The 23,592-nt window shown below is 38.9% G+C and overlaps 1 non-coding gene across 1 annotated transcript; it reads left to right on the forward strand.

Moving 5' to 3' along the window:
* Positions 1-11,003: 11,003 nt before the first annotated feature.
* Positions 11,004-11,107, forward strand: LOC112447960 (U6 spliceosomal RNA). The gene has a single exon (XR_003036213.1). It is a non-coding gene; the product is annotated as a U6 spliceosomal RNA (small nuclear RNA).
* Positions 11,108-23,592: the final 12,485 nt, after the last annotated feature.

The following is a 23,592-nucleotide window of genomic DNA, read 5'->3' on the forward strand; positions in this document are numbered from 1 at the left end:
CACTACTTCTACCTTTTCCCCTTCTATTTGCCATGCAGTAATGGGACCAGATGCCACGATCTTAGTTTTTTTAATATTTAGTTTTAAGCTCGCTCTTTCAATCTCCTCCTTCACCCTCATCAAGAGGCTCTTTGGTTCCTCTTGGCTTTCTGCCATTAGAGTGATATCATCTGCATATCTGAGGTTGTTGATGTTTCTCCGGCCTATCTTGATTCCAACTTGTAACTCATCCAGACTGGCGTTTCTCATGATGTGTCCAGTGTATAGGTTAAACAAACAGGGTGACAGCAGACAGCCCTGTCGTGCTCCTTTCTCAATCTTGAACCAATCAGTTGTTCCATACAGGGTTCCAACTGTTGCTTCTTGACCCACATACAGGTTTCTCAGGAGACAGGTAAGCTGGTCTGGTATTCCCATCTCTTTAAGAGTTTTCCATAGTCTGTTATGATCCACACGGTCAAAGGCTTTAGCATAGTTGATGAAACAGAGGTAGATGTTTTTCCGGAATTCCCTTGCTTTCTCTATGATCCAGCGAATGTTGGCAATTTGATCTCCTGTTCCTCTTCTTTTTCTAAACCCAGCTTGGACATCTGTAAGTTCTTGATTTGCATAATGCTGAAGCCTAGCATGCAAGATTTTAAGGACAACCTTACTAGCATTGGAGATGAGTGCAATTGTCCAATGGTTAGCACATTCTTTAGTACTACCCTTCTTAGGAATTGGGATGGGGATTGATCTATTCCAGTCCTGTGGCCACTGTGGAGTCTTCCAGATTTGCTGACATATTGAATGCAACACCTTGATGGCATCATCTTTTAGGGTTTTGAATACTTTTACTGGAATTCCATCATATCCACTGGCTTTATTAACAGCAGTGCTTCCTAAGGTCCACTTGACTTCACACTCCAGAATGTCTGCTCTGGATGACTAACCACACCATCATAGTTATCAGGTTCAGTAAGATCTTTTTTGCACAATTCTTCTATGTATTCTTTCCACCTCTTCTTGATCTCTTCAGTGTCTATTAGGTCTCTACCATTTCTGTCTTTTTTTGTGCCCATCTTTGGGGAAAATGTTCCCTTGATATTTCCAATTTTCATGAAGAGATCTCTAGTCTTTACCCTTCTGTTGTTTTCTTTTGGTCTTATGCACTGTTCATTGTGGAAGGCCTTCTTGTCTGTCCATGCTATTCTTTGGAACTCTGCATTTAGTTGGAGGTACCTTTCCCTTTCTCCCTTGCCTTTCACTTCTCTTCTTTCAGCATACAGATTAGGCTGGGGCTAATAGATGACACCTCATGCGAAGAGTTGACTCATTGGAAAAGACTCTGTTGCTGGGAGGGATTTCGGGCAGGAGGAGAAGGGGACGACAGAGGATGAGATGGCTGGATGGCATCGCTGACTTGATGGACATGAGTTTGGGTGAACTCCGGGAGTTGGTGATGGACAGGGAGGCCTGGCGTGCTGTGATTCATGGGGTCTCGAAGAGTCGGACACGACTGAGCGACTGAACTGAACTGAACTGAACTGATACTAAAAATACAGACAGTTTTTGGTATGTAACTTGTACCATTAAAACTTTTAACTACAGTCCATGGGGTCGCAAAGAGTCAGACACAACTGAGCTTTTGAAAAGGCTTTTTAAAGTTTTAAAAACTTTTAAAGAGATGTTGTAATAAAATCATGAATAATTTGGGGAAAGGTCAACTTTATATTAAGTAAAAACAACTTTTATTCATTGATTTATCCACTCAACAATCACTTATTGGGCATATATTAAATGCTAATCATTGACAGAGGACGCAGAATAATAGTGAATAAAATAGAAAATGTCTCTGTATCAGGCAGCTTACAATCTAGTGAAAAGTTTGGTTAGAAACAACTATATGTAAGATCGCACTTAAATGTGGAATTTTTAAAAAAAGATTGAATTTATATATATGGGAAACAGACTGGTGGTTGCCAGAGACAGGGGGAAAATGGAGGAGGGGAGGCAAAATAAGAGAAGGTGGCCAAAAGGTACAAATTGTCAGTTATACAGTAAGTAAGTCCTGAGGATTATAATATACAGCATGGTGATTATAGTTAATGATACTGTATTGTATATTTGAAAGATGCTATGAGAGTAGATCTATTTTCTTAAGTAGAACCTAGTTGCTTTACAATTTTGTGTTAGTTTCTGCTGTGCAACAAAGTGACTCAGCTATATGTGTATACATATCCCCTCCCTCCCACACCCCGCCATCCTACCCATCTAAGTCATCACAGGGCACCAAGCTGAGCTCCTTGTGTATGCAGCAGGTTCCCACTAGCAATCTGTTTTACATATGGTAGTGTACATACGTCAGTCCTAATCTCCCAATTCACCCCACTCTACCCTTACCTCCACTAAATTCTCACTACACACACACAAAAATGTAACCGCGTATGAATGTGGATGTTAACTAAATAGTAACATTTAGCAGTGTATACATGTAACCAAATCTCTATGCTGTACACCCAAAACTAATACAATGTTATAGGTCAATTATATCTCAATTTTACAAAATGAAAGTTTGTGTAATAAAAAATACATTGAGTTAAAATGTGTTGTTGTTATTATAGTGTTAGTCACTCAGTCCTGACCAACTCTTTGTGACCCAATGGACTGTAGCCCCCAGGCTTCTCTGTCCATGGAATTCTCCAGGCAAGAATACTGGAGTGGGTAGCCATTCCCTTCTCTAGGGGATCTTGCCAAGCCAGGGATTGAACCCAGGCCTCCTGCATTGCAGGCAGATTCTTTACTATCTGAGCCACCAGGGAAGCTCTAAAATATATTACGTATCAATAAAAATAGAAAAGAAAGCTCTTTAGCACTGAGTGTTAGGGTAGTCACTAGATTGTTGAAGAAAATTCCACTCTGTTCCCTTCTCACGTTGTCTTGCACACACCTCATGTGCAGTAAACATTTTTTGAATGAGTGAGTGAAGGCATGATTGTCACCGTATAAAATCTGTACTTTTTCAGATAATAAAAATAAATCTGTTTTCTGTCAAAATCCCAAAGTTATAAAATATATTGTCTACATTGCAAAGATAATTACAAAGAAATGTTTACAAATTTGTTGGTAAGTTATTATAATTATTGAATTATCTGAAATGCTCTTTGCATATCTATTTAAATCTATTTTTAAACATGAATTATTCCACAGCAAAAACGAGTACATAGAGAACAGTGCATTACTGTAGTGTGTGTGCACATGTGTGCATACACCCATTTTGCCAATATATGTTTAAAATAAGCATAGAATAAATGACTGGAAAATTTTAACAGTGGTATCTGTTTGGAGGATTACAAGTAATTTTTTATTATCTTTGCTTTTATCGTTTTCTACAATGATGAACATTGCTTTCAAAATAGGAAAAAAATGTTACTGACATTACACGGAATATAGGCATCTTGGTTCTAGCTGTTTCTCAGCAGAGGACAAGCCACAGTATGCTTCCTAAGAACTTATAGCTTCTAAGTTTTGACAGCTGTGTAACACCTGGAGCAGCTATATATAACCTGAATGAACCTCTTTAAAGAAATTGGTGTGGAAGTTGTTATTAATATAAGAAAGAGAACAAAAAGGCAGCCAGGAAAAACTTAATTGGCATCATGAAATGGTTTCTGCAGAGTTATTTGCTAAGCCAGGATCTTTCGTTGAACATGAGGTCAAAGTCATTAAATCAAAACCAGGAAAGAATATGGACTGCAGTGGAGTATTTGTCTAACTGCTAAATCATATCCTTGCTTCTATTATTAACTTGTAGAATAGCCTTCGGAAAATTTATACAACTTGATTTCTCATTTATGAAATAGAGAGAATAATCTCTAATTAGAGTTCTGCTGCAGTTTCCCATGTGGCCGTCACAAAACTAAACTGTATTTCTACCTCAAAAGATCCACAGTGGGGCACACACCCAGGTCCACATAAATTGACCACTGTTTATTTCTTCCTTAAACCCTTTCATGAGCCATATCATAGATCACAAAACTCTACACTAAAGAAAAAGTTATTGCATGCAAATAAGTTAGAAAGGGAATTTAGATTATTTAGAAGTCTACAATCTGTGATTAATCTGATCATTTGATACAGAACAGTTAGGCAAAAAGTTAACTCTGGAGGTTAACTCTTGCTGTATGTACATCCTCATTTCTCTAAGTTAATAAAGTCATTCAGCTATATGAATCCACTTCACTTTGCAAGCCCTTTCTTTCAGAGAAAGTCATGTGTTCTAGAAAAATATTCTAGATAATACGTTAATTGTAATCAATGTATAGACATGCACATATGCACATATATGGTGATGGTTAATTTTTTTTAAGAAGGATCTTTTTCTTGGCTGCATCAGGTCTTAGTTACAGCATGCAGGATCTTAGTTGCAGCATATGCGCTCTAGTTCCCTGACCAAACTTTGAACCTAGGCCCCCTGCATTGGGAATCTTAGCCACTGGACCACCAAGAAGTCCTTTGTGATGGTTCTCTTTATGTGTCAACTTGAGTAGGTCACAAGAGGCCCAGATATTTGGTCAAACATGATTCTGAGTGTGTATATGGTAGTGTTTCTGGGTGAGATTAACATTTGAATCAGTAGACTTAGTAAAGCATTTTCCCTTCCTTAATGTGGGTGGAACTCATCCAATCAGTTGAAGGCCTGAATAGAACAAAAAAGCCTACTAACCCGCAAGCAAGAAAGAATTCTTCCTGCTTCTTTCAAACTGAGACATTAACTTTTTTCCCTTCCTCCAAACTTGAACTGAAACATCTGCTATTCCTGAGTCTAAGGCTTACAACTTTTGGACTGGACTAAAGGTCCATCTAGTCAAGGCTATGGTTTTTCCAGTGGATGTGAGAGTTGGACTGTGAAGAAAGCTGAGCGCCAAAGAATTGATGCTTTTGAACTGTGGTGTTGGAGAAGACTCTTGAGAGTCCCTTGGACTGCAAGGAGATCCAACCAGTCCATTCTAAAGGAGATCAGTCCTGGGTGTTCTTTGGAAGGACTAATGCTAAAGCTGAAACTCCAGTACTTTGGCCACCTGATGCAAAGAGTTGACTCACTGGAAAAGACTCTGATGCTGGGAGGGATTGGGGGCAGGAGGAGAAGGGGACAACAGAGGATGAGATGGCTGGATGGCATCACCAACTCTATGGACATGAGTTTGAGTGAACTCCGGGAGATGGTGATGGACAGGGAGGCCTGGCGTGCTGCCCCTGTCATGGGGTTGCAAAGAGTTGGACACAACTGAGCGACTGAACTGAATGAACTGAACAGAAGCCATCTTCAGTACTGGTTCTTAGACTTTGGGATTTAAGTGAAAACTAAGCCACTGGCTCTCCTGAGTCTCTAGCTTTCTAACTCACTCTGCAGACCTTAGGACTTGCCAGCCTCCATCATTGTTTGAGCCAATTTCTGTGTGTGTTTTTCTATCTATTGATATAGATCTCTCCATACATGGGTGGGGGGGGTAGAATACTGAATAATACAGTGTGAAAGATTTGTGTACAGAAACTATAAAAGGCTGCTGAAAAAAATTAATGAGGCACCAGTCAGTGCAAAGACCTCTTATGTTCATGGATTGGAAGACACTATTGTCCATACTATCTAAGGTGATCTACACATTTAATGTGAGCCCTATCAAAATCTCAATGATGTTTTTGCAGAAGTAGAAAAATCCATCCTAAAATTCATATGGAATTTTAACTGGCTCTGAATAACCAAAACAAGTTTGAAAAAGAAAAATAAAGTTGGAGATCTTACATTTCCTGATTTCAAAATTTATTACAGGGATACAGTAGTCAGAACAGTATGGTTCTATCATAAAAACAGACTCATAAACCAAAGGAATAGAAAACAGTCCAGAAACAAATTGCCATATATGAAATCAAATAATTTTTGATAAGAATGTCAAGATTATTCAATGGGGGAAAGGACAGGATTTTTAACAAAGGGTTTTGGGAAAATGGGATATACATATGCCAGAAAAATAGTTGAACTTTTACCTTACACCATATACAAAAAATAACTCAGAATGAGTTAAAGATCTAAATGTAAAACCTAAAACTATACAACTCTTAGAAGAAAATATGAAAGGAAAGATTCATGACATTGACTTTGGCAATGGTTTCATGAATATGACACCAAAAGCATAAACTAGGAAAAAATTAATGAATTTGACTTCATCAAAATAAAAACCTTTTGTACATCAAAAGACACTGTCAATAGAATGAAACAAAAACCAGTCCATGGAGAGGGAGAAGATATTGGCAAATCATTTATCTGGTAAGGGATTGATACCCACAATATGTAAAAAACTCCTACAATTCAACAATAGCAACAACAACAAAGCCCTATTGAAAAATAGGCAAAAGATCTGAATAAGCATTTCTCCAAAGAAAATATACAGATTGCCAATAAGCTTCTGAAAAGATTCTCGGTATCTCTAACCATAGGGGAATAGAAATCTAAATCACAGTGAGATATTAATTTGCACCCATCAAGATAACTATTGCTTCCTAATGAGTCAGTGGGTAAAGAATCTGCCTGCAATTTAGGAGATGCAGGAGATGTGGGTTCAGTCTCTGGGTTGGGAAGATCCCCTGGAGGAGGAAATGGCAACCCACTCCAGTATTCTTGCCAGGATAATTCCATGGACAGAGGAGTCTGGCAGGCTATAGTTCAAAGGGTCACAAAGAGTTGGACACAACTGAGCAACTGAGCACAAGATAACTATTATCAAAAAAAAAAAAAAACAGAAAATAACAGGTGTTGATGAGGATGTCACAAAATTGGAATACTTATTGCTACTGCTGAAAGTGTAAAACAATACAATCCTTATGGAAAATAGTTTGGTTGTTACTCAAAATATAAAAATAGATTTACCATGTTATCCAGCAATTCCATTTCCAGGTATATACTCAGAAGAATTCAAAGCGGGGACTTGAACAGACATTTACATAAACAGATTGTACATTTATACTTACAGAAGCATTTTTCACAATAGCCAAAAGGTGGAAGAAACCCAAGTATCCATCAGTGGGTTAATGGGTAAACAAACATGGTGTTCATACACAATAGAATATGACTCAACCCTTAGAAAATAATGAAATGTTTACACATGCTACAACATGGATGAACCATGAAAGCATTATGTTAAGTGAAATAAGCCACTTACAAAAACACAAGTACTTTATAATTACTCTTATGTGAGATACCTAGAGTTGTCAAATCTGAAGAAATAGAAAGTAGAATGGTGATTACCAGTGCCCAGGGGCAGTAGGGGCTTCCCTGGTGGCTCAGATGGTAAAGCTTCTGCCTGCAATGCGGGAGACCTGGGTTTGATCCCTGGGTTGGGAAGATCCCCTGGAAAAGGAAATGGCAACCTATTCCAGTATTCTTGCCTGGAAAATTCCATGGACAGAGGAGCCTTGTAGGCTCAGTCCATGGGGTCACAAAGAGTCGGACACGAGTGAGTGACTTCACTTCACTTCTTCAGGGGGAGTAGAGAATAGGACATTATTTATCTATCCTATTCATGTGCTCAGTCATGTCTGACTCTTTGCACAACTTGATGGCACTGAACTGAATACTTTAAAATGTCTAAAATGTTAAATTTTGTGATTTGTATATTAGTCCACAATAAAAAATAATCTTGAGAAAAGTGCAAAAGTTTTATTGGGGGAAATATTTGTGAGAGAAAGGAAGGGGACTAGAGAGATCTGAGAGACCCATCAGACCAGGAAGCAATTACTTCTCTAAGGAAGGAATGGAGAAATGGAAGGAAGACATAGCAGAAGCACCCTAGACTTCAATTCAGTTTAAAGAAATTTTGACAAGTTCATTGGCCAGTGTCCATCATCACAAGTCCTCGTTTTCTCCAAGAAATGGACATAGGGGTTATTGGCCATCTAAGGAAGCAGCCCTAGGAAACGTCAGTGGATTTGAGCACACAGCCACGGGAGCCTTTGACCAATGACACTCTGTAGTGAGAAATCAGCAAAAAACATACTCTCATGACCACCCAAAGGCTTTGCAAGGTCTGCTCACATCATCACTCTTGACCCCTCTGCCTGCTTCCCCTTACGTCTTGTGTTCCAGCCACACTGGTCTTGCCAGTCCTTGGTGACACTGAGCGTGTTCCTACTGTAGAACCTCTGTGCATGTTACTGTGGCTGAACGTTCTCCTGGGTTTCGATGTGGTTTGCCTCCTCACTTCCTTCACGTTTTTACCCAAATACCGTTTTCCCAATTAAGCCTGCTCTGGCCACACTATCTAAAATTTTAATACTCCTTCACTGACTCTCATACACATACTTTCTATCTCTCTTATCTGCTATTTTTTTCTTACCATTTGTCAGTTTAAGACATAATATACTCATTTATTTATATTATTAGTTTCCTATCTCTCTTATTAGAGTGCAAATTTCACATCAACGGGAGGTCTGACTTGATTGGTTATTGTTGTTTATTCAGCAAGTAGAATAGTACAGAGAATATATTAAGCATTCAATAAATATCTACTGAATAAAACATTGAACACACAGAAGAAAAAAAGATTGAAAATACTAATACTTCTATTGCTGATGTGCAGATGAGTCACTACAAGAAATCCAGAGGGACATCTTCTTGGCAACATTTTGTTCACAGTTAGTCCAAATTCCCATGCGTACCTGGAAGGAAGAGACTTCATGAAAAATCTATAATTCAAACTTTTCTCAAGTTCAGAAAGATTTTTCATGACAAAAACCAAAAGCTTTTAAAGATGAAACTACGACAAAAGGGTCATCATCAAAGGGCACCCAAACCAACATGAAGTGACTCCTTTTGATTAAGAATGGGATAATTTGTGCATCTAAAAATTTACTGAAAGCAATTGATTTAAACACATTGAATTTTTTTAAAACTCATAGTTCTTAATGATATAAAGAAAGAAAAGGAAAATTAAAACAACATCAAAAACAAAAACCTGACCCTTGAGGCACAAGTAGGAAAGTTAAGGCATGGACTTCTTAACCCAAACACTGGCAAATAAAATACACGGATTCAACATTTATCCTAATTTCAGGATAACCAAATTGCTTTAGTTGATAAGGAAACATCCTTCTCTTCAAAAAATATCAAGTCAATGAATGAGGAAATATAATAATTTTTAAATCATCATTTTGCAACCCCTCATGAAATGTTTGATTCAGCCGAACATCATCATGGGAGTGATTAGAGGAGAACTTGATGGGGAACTTACAAATAAGATATCAAGTTATCACCCATTGAAATAAGTAATCAATCTTAGCATCAGTAAAAGTTGAACAAGCAGACCTGCTGTGATGTAATACAAAACACACAGCATCGCCTATGAAGTATTCTGGCCTAGAAGGCAAAAGCTGAACCTAATCCAGCTCTAGAACTAACGTCCATTTACAGGAATCATGAGAGACAGAGGATACATGACAGGGCACCGCTAGGAAAAGCAGACAAACCCAGAGGGGACATCCTACACGACAACTGACCCAACCTTTGAAACAAGTAAATATCATGGGGGAAAGTGGTGGGAGATTGTTCCGGATATTTTTTAAACACTGAACAACTAAATCTCTGCTGACTTCTTTTTTGAGTCCTCATTTGGATGAGTCAAATGTAAAAATATTTTTGAGACAATTGAAGACATCTGATGATGGTTTGGGTATCAGAAGGCACTGAATAATTATTTATTATGCTATATATGAATAATGTCATTGTAGTTATGTAAAAAAAAAAATCTGTATTTGTAGGTTCATTGAACTATGGAAGAAAGAATGACCATTATACATATTTAAGTACATTTAGAACACTTTAGGAGAAGAGGAAAGTAGATTAAGCCAATGGGGCAAAAACACAATAATTATTTAAAATACATAATGGATATAATGTATGTGGCTTATCATCCTCTCCATTTTGCATGTTTGAAAATTTTCATAAAATAATTAAAGACAATGGTTTACTCTAATTCTCAGGAATCAGAGTTTACCATAAGTTACAGTTAAATCTTCCACTTAACCAACTTATGCTACAACATCCCACAATATTTTTTTTATTTTTATTTTTATTCTTATTATTTTTTTCCTTTCACCACACCCCAAGGCATGTGGAATCTTAGTTCCCCAACCAGGGAAAGCACAGACTCTTAACCAGTGGAATGCCTGAGAAGTCCAACATCCCATAATATTAATTCATTTAAGAAAAAATATAGCTTTACAATATTTAACCTTGAAACAAGTATTTGGGAGGTATGATAACCACTGAAGCCAAAAGAGAAGGGACAACAGAGGATGAGATGGTTCAATAGCGTCAACTACTCAGTGGACGTGAATTTTAGCAAACTCTGGGAGATAGTGAAGGACAGAGGAGCCTGGCGTGGTGCAGTCCATGGGGTCACAAAAAGTCGGATACAACTGAGTTACTAAACAACAACAACAACATGATATCCATTAATTCAACCTAAATTTTACTTAAACCATATTATGAATCAACCATAGTTCTTGATGCTGGGAATATAACAATGAACAAGTCCCTTTTCTCTTGGAACTTACATACTAGTAAGAGTGAGAGAGACAAATAAATAAAAATACTAACCACATAGTAATAAGTATGTTCCTTAAAGAAGATAAAGTAAAGGAAGAAGAGAGAGAAACAGGACAGCAGAAGTGGAGGATACTTGAGATAAGGTGAACAGGAAAAAAATTTCTAAAGGGGCAATATGAGTGCATGCTCAGTCATGTCCAACTCTTTGCAATCCCATGGGCTACTGTAGCCTGTCAGGTTCCTCTGTCCATGGAATTCTCCAGGCAAGAATACTGGAGTGAGTAGCCATTCCCTTCTCCAGGGGATCTTTCTGACCCAGGTATTGAACCAGGTCTACAGCATTGCGGGCAGACTCTTTGCTATCTGAGCCACCAGGGAAGCCCAGAGAGGTGACACTTGAACTTAAATCAAAATGGTGTTAAGAGTGCTCGCTTTGGCAGCACGTATACTAAAATTGGAAAGATACAGAGATTAGCAGGGCCCCTGCACCAGGATAACACACAAAGTCATGAAGCGTTTCATATGTTTTTATACAGAGTGAAGTGAGTGAGAAAGAGAAAGAGAAATAGCGTATTCTAACACATATATACGGAATCTAGAAAAATGGTACTGAGGAATTTATTTACAGGCAGCAATGGAGAAACAGACATAGAGAATAGAATTATGGACATGGGGAGAGGGGTGGAGAGGGTGAGATGTATGGAAAGAGTAACATGGAAACTTACATTACCATGTGTAAAAGAGATCGCCAACGGGAATTTGCTGTATGGCTCAGGAAACTCAAACAGGGGCTCTGCATCAATCTTAGAGGGAGGGAAGTTCAGAAGGGAGGGGATATATGCACACCTATGGCTGATTCATATTGAGGTTTGACAGGAAACAACAAAATTCTGTAAAGCAATTATCCTTCAATAAAAAATAAAAAGAAATGTGTTAGGAGCATAGCATATGAAGATCTAGGCAATGAAGCTGGCTGGGGTGGGGGAAGAGTTAAGTGTAAAATCTTTGAATTGTAAAAGAACTAGATGTATAAGAAGGACACTATAATTAAAAAGGAGGAAGTATGGGCAAGAGGATTAGGGAACAAATCTTGTAAGCCATGGTAAGGAATTTAGATTTTATTCTAAATATGGTGACAAACCATTGAACAATATGAAGCAGAAAAATGACATAATTAGATCTCATATTTTAAAATAGATAACCTTGATAGATTTTTAATTTGTGCATCTGAGTTAATAGCAAGATTGGTCTAAAACTTTCTTTTCTCATTTTATCCTTGAATGGTTTTGGTGTCAAAGCTATATTAGTATAATAAAATAAAGTAGAGAACATTCCTTCATGTTTATTCTCTAGAACATTTTATAGAAGACTAGAATTATCTGCTCTTTAAATAATTTATAAATATTGCCTATAAAACTATCTGATCCAGATATTACTTTATGCACAGATTTGTGTTCAACTTATTTAGTATCTAAATATCTCTTTATGTTTCCCAGTTGCTTAGTTGAATTTGGTAAGTTCTACTCTTCTAAGAGGAGAAGGGAAATGGCAACCCACTCCAGTATTCTTGCCTGGGAAATCCCATGGACGGAGGAGCCTGGCAGGCTATAGTCCATGGGGTCACAAAGAGTCAGAAATGACTGAGTGAGCGATAGCATAGCATTCTTCTAAGAACATACATTTTTTCCATTTTAAAATATATTTATGTAGCCTTACATTTCTAAAATGGAGTAAAAGGGACTAGATTTACCTCCCAACTGAAATAACTGTTAATTGTTGGAAAAAAAGATAAAACAAAATTTTGAGTACATCTAGACATCAGGCAACAAAGAAGAGTGAGCCCTGAGAGATGAAAAGACGAATAAGATGAACACTGTAACTGACTAGTTTATGCCCTGAAAACACTTCCAGGCTGCAGCATCAGGTGGGGGACCCCAAATAGACCATGGAAGACTCCCAGAAATTAGAAGGCAGAGAATAGGGTCCAAGGTGGCTAGAATTCACAGGCAGAGTACCAGAAAGGAGGAGCAGTCACAGAGGAACCCAACAGAATAAAAATCAGCATAAACCTGTGAGACAGTTACTCCAGGCTGAGAACAGGAGTTGGACTAAAGGAAGAGCACACTGAGCAGACTTGAGGCTCAAAATAGTGCTTGTTCCTAAGAGCCAGTCAGGAAAATCTCATAATTCATTGCACTTTAAGTACAGCACTCAGAAGAATCTTGCTTCCATGGTGGAAAATAACTAGCTCCAGATTAAACACCATGCTGGTCCTACCTAATAAATCTTAACAAGAACCAAAGAATCAAACTGTGTCTGTGTAACTTGACTGTATACCAAAATAAAGCCCAAGAATTTTTATAGGAATACAAATCTATCCAGCATGAAATGAAGTAAAATTCATGACGTTAAGTTTCCTGTTAAAATTTCTTAAGGAGGCAAAGAAACAGGAAGGAAAATATATCAACTAAACCAACACAGAATTGATACAGATGTTAGAATTAGTAGACAAGGACTGAACAGTTATATAATAATTTTTCATATGTTCAAAAAATTAGAAGAAAAAATATATACACTAAGTAGAGATGCAACTGAAAGTGAAAATTGCTCAGTCGTGTCCAACTCTTTGCAATCCCATGGACTATACAGTGTGCATGGAATTCTCCAGGCCAGAATACTGGGGTGGGTAGCCTTTCCCTTCTCCAGGGGATCTTCCCAACCCAGGGATCAAACCCAGGTCTCCGACATTGCAGGCAGATTCTTTACCAGCTAAGACACAAGAGAAGCCCAAGAATACTGGAGTGGGTAGCCTATCCCTTCTCCAGTGGATCTTCCCAACCCAGGAATAGAAACCAGGGTCTCCTGCATTGCAGGAGGATTCTTCACCAACTGAGCTATGAGAGAAGCAAGTAGAGATGCAGAAGACCAAAAACAAACAAACAAAAAAAACAATGATCTAAATCAATGGAGCCATAAACTGGTATTTAGCAAAGATCAATAAAACTGATAAACTTCAAATCCAGTGATTTTAATCTGTGGGTATTTTGCTCTCTGAGGGAAACTTGGCAATGTCTGGAGATACTACACAAAAAAAGCTCTGGGAAACCAGTGTCTGAATTAGAAATATTAAGATTCTGATGGTGTGGACTTCCCTGGTAGTCCAGTGGCTAAATCTCCATTCTTCCAGTGCAGGAGTCCAGGTTCAATCCTTGGTCAGGGAACTAGATCTCACATGCTGCTACTGAAGATCCTGTATGCCACAACTAAGACCCAGTGCAACCAAACATATTTAAAAAAAAATTTTTTTTTCAAGATTCTGATGGAGGGTGATAGCAGGTTCTCAGGAGAAATAGGGTGGAGGATTGAAGTTTTGAGCCCTATCCCCAAACACACTATATGGGCAAGTGGTCTTCAGACATTTTGGAATGGACTCTGTGAAAGAATTTTTAAAAGCTACATATCCCCTTGTTCATTTCTAAGTTTATATCTAAATTTAAATACTTGCAAAAGATATAATTTCTGGCTTACTGTAAATTTTGATATTTTAAACCATTACATCATTCTTAAACATATCTGGTGGACTCCAAATACCCTAAATATTTGATGCCCGGAACTGTGATGTTGGAGAAGACTCTTGAGAGTCCCTTGGACTGCAAGGAGATCCAACCAGTCCACTGTGAAGGAGATCAGCCCTGGGATTTCTTTGGAAGGAATGATGCTGAAGCTCAAACTCCAGTACTTTGGCCACCTCATGCGAAGAGTTGACTCATTGGAAAAGACTCTGATGCTTGGAGGGATTGGGGGCAGGAGGAGAAAGGGATGACAGAGGATGAGATGGCTGGATGGCATCACCGACTCGATGGATGTGAGTCTGAGTGAACTCCGGGAGTTGGTGATGGACAGGGAGGCCTGGCGTGCTGCAATTCATGGGGTCGCAAAGAGTCAGACACAGCTGAGCAACAGAACTGAACTGAACATCCATTTAAAAATATATGAACAAGTTCTTTTTTTAGCAGAAAGAAAAAAAAAAAAAGAAGAAGGGGTAATAAAACTATTTGAGACTTCCCAGGTGGCACAGTGATAAAGAATCCGCCTGCCAATGCAGGAGACATAAGAGACCTGGGTTGGGAAGATCCCCTGGAGAAGGAAATGGCAATCCACTCCAGTATTCTTGCCTGGGAAATCTCAGGGACAGAGGAGCCTGGTGGGCTACAGTCCATGGGATTGCAAAGGGTTGGACACAACTGAGTGACTGAACACTGCACAGAACAATGTTGTCCTACCTCATGGGTTTTTTTAACTACAAATCTGTTCTCTTATGTCTGTGAGTCTGTTTCTGTTTCATAGATAAACTCATTTGTATCATATTTTAGATTCCATATATAAGTAATACCATGGTATTTGTCTTTCTCTGTCTAACTTACTTCACTTTGTATGATAATCTCTAGATCCATCCATGTTGCCACAAATGGCATTATTTCATTCTTTTTATGCTGAGAAGTATTCCATTGTGGATGTGTGTGTGTATATATATATATATATATGTTTATAAATAAAAAATAAATTAAATTTTATATTTAAATTATAAATCTATATATATATATTAAAATTATATTTGTATACCACATCTGCTTTATCTATTCATCTGTCAGTGGACATTTAGGTTGTTTCCATGTCTTGGCTATATAATTGTGTTCTAAATAGGAGGAAAACAGAGAGAACGGATGCACAAAATAATTTTAATCACATTGGTACTGGTAGTATTGCTGTTCTAACCTGGGACTATTATGTAGTTAGATGGGATAAAGTAAGTACTCATGTGATAGTCTAATTCTGGCATCTTCAATATCCTTGAAAATTATTCCTAGTATGGAAGAAAAGATTTCAGATTTAAGACAGAAAAGGTTAAGGAAATACTTTGTAGAACTGAATTTGAATTGAAAGTATTAATTTGACCTCGTGAGGATTTTTTTAATGAGCTTCCTAGGTGGCTCAGTGGTAAAGAATCTGCCTGCGATGCAGGAGACACAGGAGATATGAGTTTGACACCTGGTTGAGAAGGTCCGCTGGAGGAAGAAATGGCAACTGACTCCGGTATTCTTGCCTGGAAAACCCCATGGACAGAAGAGCCTGGCAGGCTACCATCCGTGGGGTCGAAAAGAGTCAGACACGACTGAGTGCACACACGTGAGAGTTTTTTCATGTATGTTAATGTCTGTCTGTCCACTTGAAAATGCGTAGTAACAGTGACCTACCCCCGGATATGATTGTGAAATATCACTTTCAACTTTAAAGAAATCAAAGCTTCTTAAAGAAATAGCTAATTCTAGACTTGGGCAAGAAATATATAAAACAAGCCTAGTGCATCTCATCATGGCAGGTAAAATACCAAAGACCACAAGAATATTACCAAAAGGACACAGGAGTAGCGTGAAGATGGACAAGATGATAAAAAGACTAAAATATTACCAATGACCCATAAATAAGAAAGTTTATCTCTCTGAAAAAAAAAATACACTAGTTTAGGAAAGACTTTGAAAACCAATTTATATATTCTTCAATGTGCCAGCCTGTTTTCTAGAATTCTAAGGTAATTATTTTCACCCTAATGTGCAGTTTAAATACATGGGTTCATAACGATTCTTTAGGCATTTGGCTATCTTTGAAGGACAGTAGAGAGTCAATTCCTTATTTTTAATACTGGTTTTTCCAAAAGAAAAAAATTAGGCATTTCTCATCACTTGTTTATAGAAGCTGTACTGGATATTAGTCTTGAGTGCATCTCCATGAGTATTTTAATAAATCCCTCTGTCCTTTGCATTTCATATAATTTCTTAATATTTGTTTATTTGACTGCACTGAGTCTTAAGTTGCCACATGTGGGATCTATAGTTGTGGCATATGAACTCTTAGTTGCAGCATGTGGGATCTAGTTCCCCAACCAGGGATGGAACCCAGGCCCCTTGCATTGAGAGCTCAGAGTCTTAGCCACTAGATCACCAGTGAAGTCCCTGCATTTCCTATAAATAGGCGCTGGGAACTACAGACTTGATCATATTCAGGCTTGAAATCGTGAGTCAGATTACTTCATAATAGGAAACTCTATGTAGACAAAGATCCAGTTTCTTCAACAGATACAATGCACAAGTAATTATGATGACAGAGGGGCAATCTTTCCATTAAAAGAGGCTTAAGTGACTTTTTTTTAGAAAACAGACAAAAATAAGCTTTGTTGTTGTGTATATAGTGTATATATAGTTGTGTATATAGTGTATATATTTATATATATAGTGTGTATATATATATATATATATGTATGTGTATATACATACGGTGGTGGTAGTTTAGTCACTCAGTCGTGTCTGACTCTTGCGACCCCATGGAATGTAGCCTGTCAGGTTCCTCTGTGCATGGGATTCTCCAGGCAAGAACACTGGAGTGAGTTGCCATTTCCTTCTCCAATGTATATATATAAATCACTGCTGCTGCTGCTGCTAAGTCGCGTCAGTCGTGTCCAACTCTGTGCGACCCCATAGACGGCAGCCCACCAGCCTCCCCCGTCCCTGGGATTCTCCAGGCAAGAACACTGGAGTGGGTTGCCATTTCCTTCTCCAATGCATGAAAGTGAAAAGTGAAAGTGAAGTCCCTCAGTCGTGTCTGACTCTTCTCGACCCCATGGACTGCAGCCCACCAGGCTCCTCCATCCATGGGACTTTCCAGGCAAGAGTACTGGAGTGGGGTGCCATCGCCTTCTCCAATATAAATCACTATAAAACTATAAATCAAAGCAAGGAAATGATTGTTATATTACCTGTTTACAGGTAAGCCTCTGTCTTCCCTCTAGAAAAATGGGGCATGTGGTGGGTTCTGGGTGGTTCGTCAAGTTTTATCCCTTGATATGGGTGGTAGTTGCAAGTGTTCACTTTATAATAACTCTGTATTTTACATAATTGTTTGATATTATATGTGTATCTGTGCCATATATTTTTATGTAGACCATTTTAAAAGTCTTTACTGAATTTTTGCAATATTGCTTCTGTTTCATTTTTTGTTTTTTTTTTGTCAGTGAGGCATGTGGTATCTTAGCTCCCCTGACCAGAGATTGAACCCACACCCCCTGCATTGGAAGGGAAAGTCTCAACCACTGGACCACCAGGGAAATCCCTATGCTATATTTTAAAATTAGAAAAATTTTTAAAAGAAGTCAAGATAGTGATTAATTTTGGAGAGGAGGATTTAAAGAGCATGAAGGTTTTGAGGACATAGTGGCATTCTTGTTTTGGGTCTAAGTGGTGGTTATTTGGGTTTGCATAAAAATGTGTCAAAATAAACATCCATGATTTCTTCACTCTTCCGTATATATATTTTACTTAACTAGATATTTTTTAAAGATGTTTTTAAAAATAAAAGGAAAAAAGCACAAGAGAGACTCTCTTAGCCACCGCTTAATTTACTCTTCATTTTTTATGTTAGGAAATGTTGCCTTTTGGTCTAATCTGTGTCATGGGAGAAATACATAATTTCATACTCGATTTAGAAGGAGTCCAGATGCTGTTACATTATTTAGTTGGCGCTGTGTGGAAGTGTGGCTTAAAGAGAGACTTTTAGTGCCAGAAATTTCTTTGCAATATATCATATTAAACACTGATGATTTGTGTTTTAAATTTTGGCTAATGCTTTTTGTAACATTTGAATTCTTCTTGTAAACTGTGAGAGTTATCTGCAGGGAATCTAGCCTTTCCTGTCTCTCATTTCCTTCACTTGGATAGATAACATCACATATATAGAGAGAGGACCCTGTTATTTCCAAATCCATAGATTCATCGGGGCTGGGAAATGTCAAATCAGCACCTGAATAAATAAAACACGAGCCCATTAGTGCAAGCTTATGTGACCTGTCAGCATCATTAGGCTTTGCTGAGCACAAGCAGCCAGCTGGTAGAAGGCCTTCAATAATGATGGCATCTCTCGAGAGAGCCCAGCAAATCCAGGCTTTGCTTTTTGAATAAGCATTCTCATGTTTGCTTTCCAGGCAAGGGCCTCGCTTCACTTTCAGGTTGCTGTAATTCAAGCCCTGCCTTCCTCAGAGTCTTTCCACCCTGCTGTGAATGGATGCACCCAGCTAGATTCCACAGTGGAACTCAAATCCACAGACCTAACACACATAATGACCCCACAGTCTCAGAAGCTTCACCAGGTCTTATCCCTAGTATTAGTATTCTCAAAGATAATCTCTGCCAGGACCCCTTTGTTTGAGAAGATCAGCTCATCAACTTGACCGTACAAGTTCAGGTTGTGAATATTAATGTTCAAGAATGTAAAATTCAAAAACAAACAAAAATTTAAGAAAAAATAGGTAAAAAAATGCAAAGTTTACAAGCATAGACTTAGACCCAGGCTGTCCAGATTCAAATCCCAGCCTTACCTCTTACTAGCTATGTAACTCAGAACAAGTTACTAAACTATTCTGGGCCTCAGTTTATTCATCTGTGAATGGGGACCATGTCACCATCTATCACACAGATGAGACCTAAATGGTATTATTACATATAAAGCACTCAGAACTATGTTTAGAGCAAGCACCCTGTTATTATTATTATCATCAGCTGTGTGAGCTTTGCACAAGTACCTTAACCTCTCTGTGCTTTAGGATCCTTATCTATAAAACAGAAATAATAAAAAATAATATGTATCATATAGGGTTATTACAAGTGTTGAATCAGTTAATTCATGTACAGTATGTAGTAAATTGCTTAGAGCATAGCAAATACTCAATGAATAATAACTATAATTACTTGATCTTTGCTATTTTGGTATGTATACAAATGCAGATAGGAAGCTGGACTGGTATACTTTATGAAACATGCTCACCAATCTCAAGAAAAGAATTATTGATTAGTTAATTTATCTTTTATATTCCTCAGATTATGAATAAAACATATTTCTATAATAATACAATTGTAAAATAAATAAAATTTTCATACTCTAACCATTCAATAATAGGCATTTTATATAGTATAGTCCCTTTCTATTCCTTTTCTTTTTTTTTCTTCTGTGCAATATATTAAACAAACACTGAGGAGAATGAAAGAAACTCTTAATAGCCTTTGAATTCATTTTTTCAGTTGTCATGTTTTTATTTTTATTTTTTTCTTCCAGTTTTATTGCAATATAATTAAATTTTATAATAATTAAAGAACAAGAAGTTCTACTATTATGTTTTTAATTTTGTTGCTTAAATGTCACCCATGTTTCTGAAGCAACTAGTCTGTGACCACCAACAAAAGCTTTGTGGAAGCGTGCCTGCATTTGTGTGTGTGTGTTAGCCACAGGAACGTGCTGAGTTCTGTGTGGTGTAGGAGAGAGGTTTCATGTGTGAGCGTGGCTGAGACTGACAAGCATCCCTCGTCTATGTCTTTCCAAACAGGCCTCCTGAGTTCTAGCTGAAGACATAGCTACCCAGACGACGTCTCCATTTCCTGGTCTCTTGCAGCCAGGCATGTCTGTCCACATGGAAAGTTCTAACAGATGAAACTGGAGAAAGATGGTAAGTGCTATCTCCTAGCACAGATGGTTAAGCCTCCAGCACACTCTGGAAAAGACTGCATCGGCCAGAGGTCCTGGGTTTTGACGTTGATGCAATGGCCTGTAGACTTCCATCTGTCTCGCTCAAAAGGGGCCAACTGTACCCTGCACCAGCAGGAAGCAAATTCTAAAGGTGACACAGACTTGAAGTGCCAGACTCTCTAGTGTCAAATTCATTACAAAACTAGGGGTCAGAGGGAACAATGGACAGGAGAGTTCTCAGAGAGTAGAACCAGAGTTTGGCCTAAAAGTCACTCCTTCACCAGGGCAAGTAGACTTCACACCTGGCCTTGCAGGAATTGATCAATACTATAGACCATTAGCTGCTGTGTTTCCAATTGAAAAAAAAATTTTTTTTAATTTTATTCATAGGGCTTCAGTGGTTGTGGCTCTCAGGCTCTAGAGCACAGGCTTAATAGTTGTGGCTCACAGGCTTAGTTGTTCCGTGGAACGTGGGTTTCTCCCAGACCAAGGATTGAACCCGTGTCTCCTGCACTGGCAGGTGGATTCTTTACCACTGAACCACCAGGAAACCCCTTCCAATTTTTTTTCTTTTCCAAATAGGAATTTTTTATTGCCATTGTCCTTATCCTGGGCTTCCCAGGTGCCGCTAGTGGTAAAGAGCCCACCTGCCAGTGCAGGGGACATAAGAAAGGCAGGTTCAATCCCTGAGTTGGGAAGATCCCCTGGAGGAGGGCATGGCCACCCACTCCAGTATTCTTGCCTGGAGAATCCCATGGACAGAGGAGCCAAAGGGGCTACAGTCCCTGGGGTCACAAAAAGTCGGACACGACTGAAGTGGCGTAGCACACGTGCACATCCTCATCCTAGCCTAGCATCTCATGCTGCATCTCTAAGAGGCAACACAGACAATGTGGGTTTTGTTTTGTAGGTGTTGGGAAAGGCTGTCTCACACATGCAGTTTTGGGGCCCCCGCTCTGCTGCCTCAGAATGGGCCTGGGGCCTGAAACACTTCCTACCGAGAGATAAAGAGCCCACACAACCTGTGCCAAGCTCTGTGTGGGAATATCTTTCCTTGTTTCTGGCTCAATGAGTCCTTTTGTCTCTGCTTAAAGCATGTGTGTCAGATGGCAGCTGCCCAATCCCATTACTATATATGTCCTCTGCAGGAAAGAGACAAGGTTCCTTCAACTGGGGTACCAGAAGGGTGAGCATAGGTCAATTGCCCTGTGTCACTCCCCAGAGCAAGCCACTGGCCAGGGGTATGAGGCACACAATTAAAGGTAATCTTAGACTTCCCTGGTGGCTCAGACAGTAAAGCGTCTGCCTACAATGCGGGAGACCCGGGTTCAATCCCTGGGTTGGGAAGATCTCCTGGAGAATGAAATGGCAACCCACTCCAGTATTCTTGCCTGGAAAATCCCATGGATGGTGGAACCTGGTAGGCTACAGCCCATGGGGTCACAAAGAGTCGGACATGACTGAGCGACTTCACTTTCACTTTCACTTTAGACTTCCCTGGTAGTCCAGTGACTAAGACTCTGAGCTCCACTGCAGGAGGCGAGTGTTTGATCCCTGGCCCAAGAACTAAGGTTCCACATTCCTTGTGACATAACCCCCCCAAAAAACTAATCTAACTCTACCTCATCTCTATGTAATTAAAGCTTTGTTTCATCCAGTGCTATCTTCCTTGGCCACTCTGATACAAGATGCAACGGGAAGAATTTTGGACTTCTGAATAGTTGCATAGTGCTAATCTTTGCTGTGGTCCATGTAGGTGGAGTCCTCCCCTGGGGTTGACAACTAGTACAAGCTGCAGAATGGGAGAAAATATTTACAATACACAGCTAACAAAGGAATTGTATCAGAATATATAAAGAATTTACAACTCAATCATAAAAAGACAAACAACCCCATTTAAAAAAAGACTTTAACAGACACTTCATAAAAGTAGATATTCAAATGACTGATCAACACATGAAAATATGCTCAACATCATCAGTCATCAGAGAAAAGCGAACTAAAACCGCAGGGAGGGACTTCCTTGGCAGTCCAGTGGTCAGGATTCTGTGCTTCCAATGCAGGAGGCACACACAGGGTTTGATCTCTGGTCAGGTAACTAAGATCCCACATGTGGCACAGCCAAAAAATTTTTAAATAAAACCACAATGAAATAGACCCATATACACATTATCATGTCTAAAAATTTAAAAGATTAACCATACCAAGTGTCAGCGATAATACATAGCAACTAGAACTCTAGCATTCTAGGTGAGAATGTAAAATGGTACAACAACTTTGGAAATATTTTTGGCAGTTTCTTAAAAAGTAAATATGACTCAGCTTCAGGAGTATGAAATTAACTATAGACAATATGCATGCTTCATTTACAAAAAGAGCGGGTTGGCCAGATTTGGCCAATGGGCCATTGTTTGCTGCTATAATCTAGAACATCACTTTGTGCCAAGGAGAAAGGAAATGCCCAAAGAATGAGGGAAACTTATCTCATTGACCCAGTTTGGGACAATCTGAACATTAAAATTAAAAGGGATTAAGGGATTGGTGGCTCAGACGGTAAAGTGTCTGCCTACAATTCGGGAGACCTGGGTTCAATCCCTGGGTCAGGAAGATCTCCTGGAGAAGGAATTGGCAACCCACTCCAGTATTCTTGCCTGGAAAATCCCATGGACGGAGGAACCTGGTTAGGCTACAGTCCATGGGGTCGCAAAGAGTCGGACACGACTGAGCAACTTCATTCACTCACTCAAGAGATTATAATACATGAATTAAATAGAAATCATGAGACATACATACATAAGAAAGACATGTACATATATATGTACATGCACAGAGGAGCCTTGTGGGCTGCAGTCCACGGGGTCACAAAGAATCAGACATGACTGAGCAACTGAGTAATATAATGCATTAAGAAGAACACAGAATCACTTTTGTGATGTCCCTGGAAATATTATATAATCTGAATGTGCTGTGTGCTGTGCTTGGTCACTCAGTTGTGTCCAGCTCTTTGAGACTGCATGGACTGTAGCCTACCAGGCTCCTCTGTCCATGGGGATTCTCCAGGCAAGAATACTGGAGTGGGTAACCATGCTCTCCTCAATCTGAATGTAATCATAAGCAAACAGTAGACAAACCAAAACCAAAGGACGTCTACAAAGTAAGTTGTCTATACTTTTCAAAATTGTCAAGGCCAGAAAAGCCAACGGAAGACTGAAGAATGGTTCCAGATGAAAGAGACTAAAACAACCAAAAGCAACATGATTTTTGGACTAGATCCTGAACCTCTACGGACATCATGGGACAATCAGTGTGATCTGAATGAGATCTGTGAATGTTAATTTCCTGATTGATGGTTGCCCTGTGGTTATACAGGAGTCCGTCTTTGTTTTTAGGAAACAGTAAGAGGTAAAGGGCATCGTGTCTGTAATTTATTCTCTAATGACGTAGAA

Source organism: Bos taurus, chromosome 8, assembly GCF_002263795.3.
Source record: "Bos taurus isolate L1 Dominette 01449 registration number 42190680 breed Hereford chromosome 8, ARS-UCD2.0, whole genome shotgun sequence".
NCBI classification, from domain to species: Eukaryota; Metazoa; Chordata; class Mammalia; order Artiodactyla; family Bovidae; genus Bos; species Bos taurus.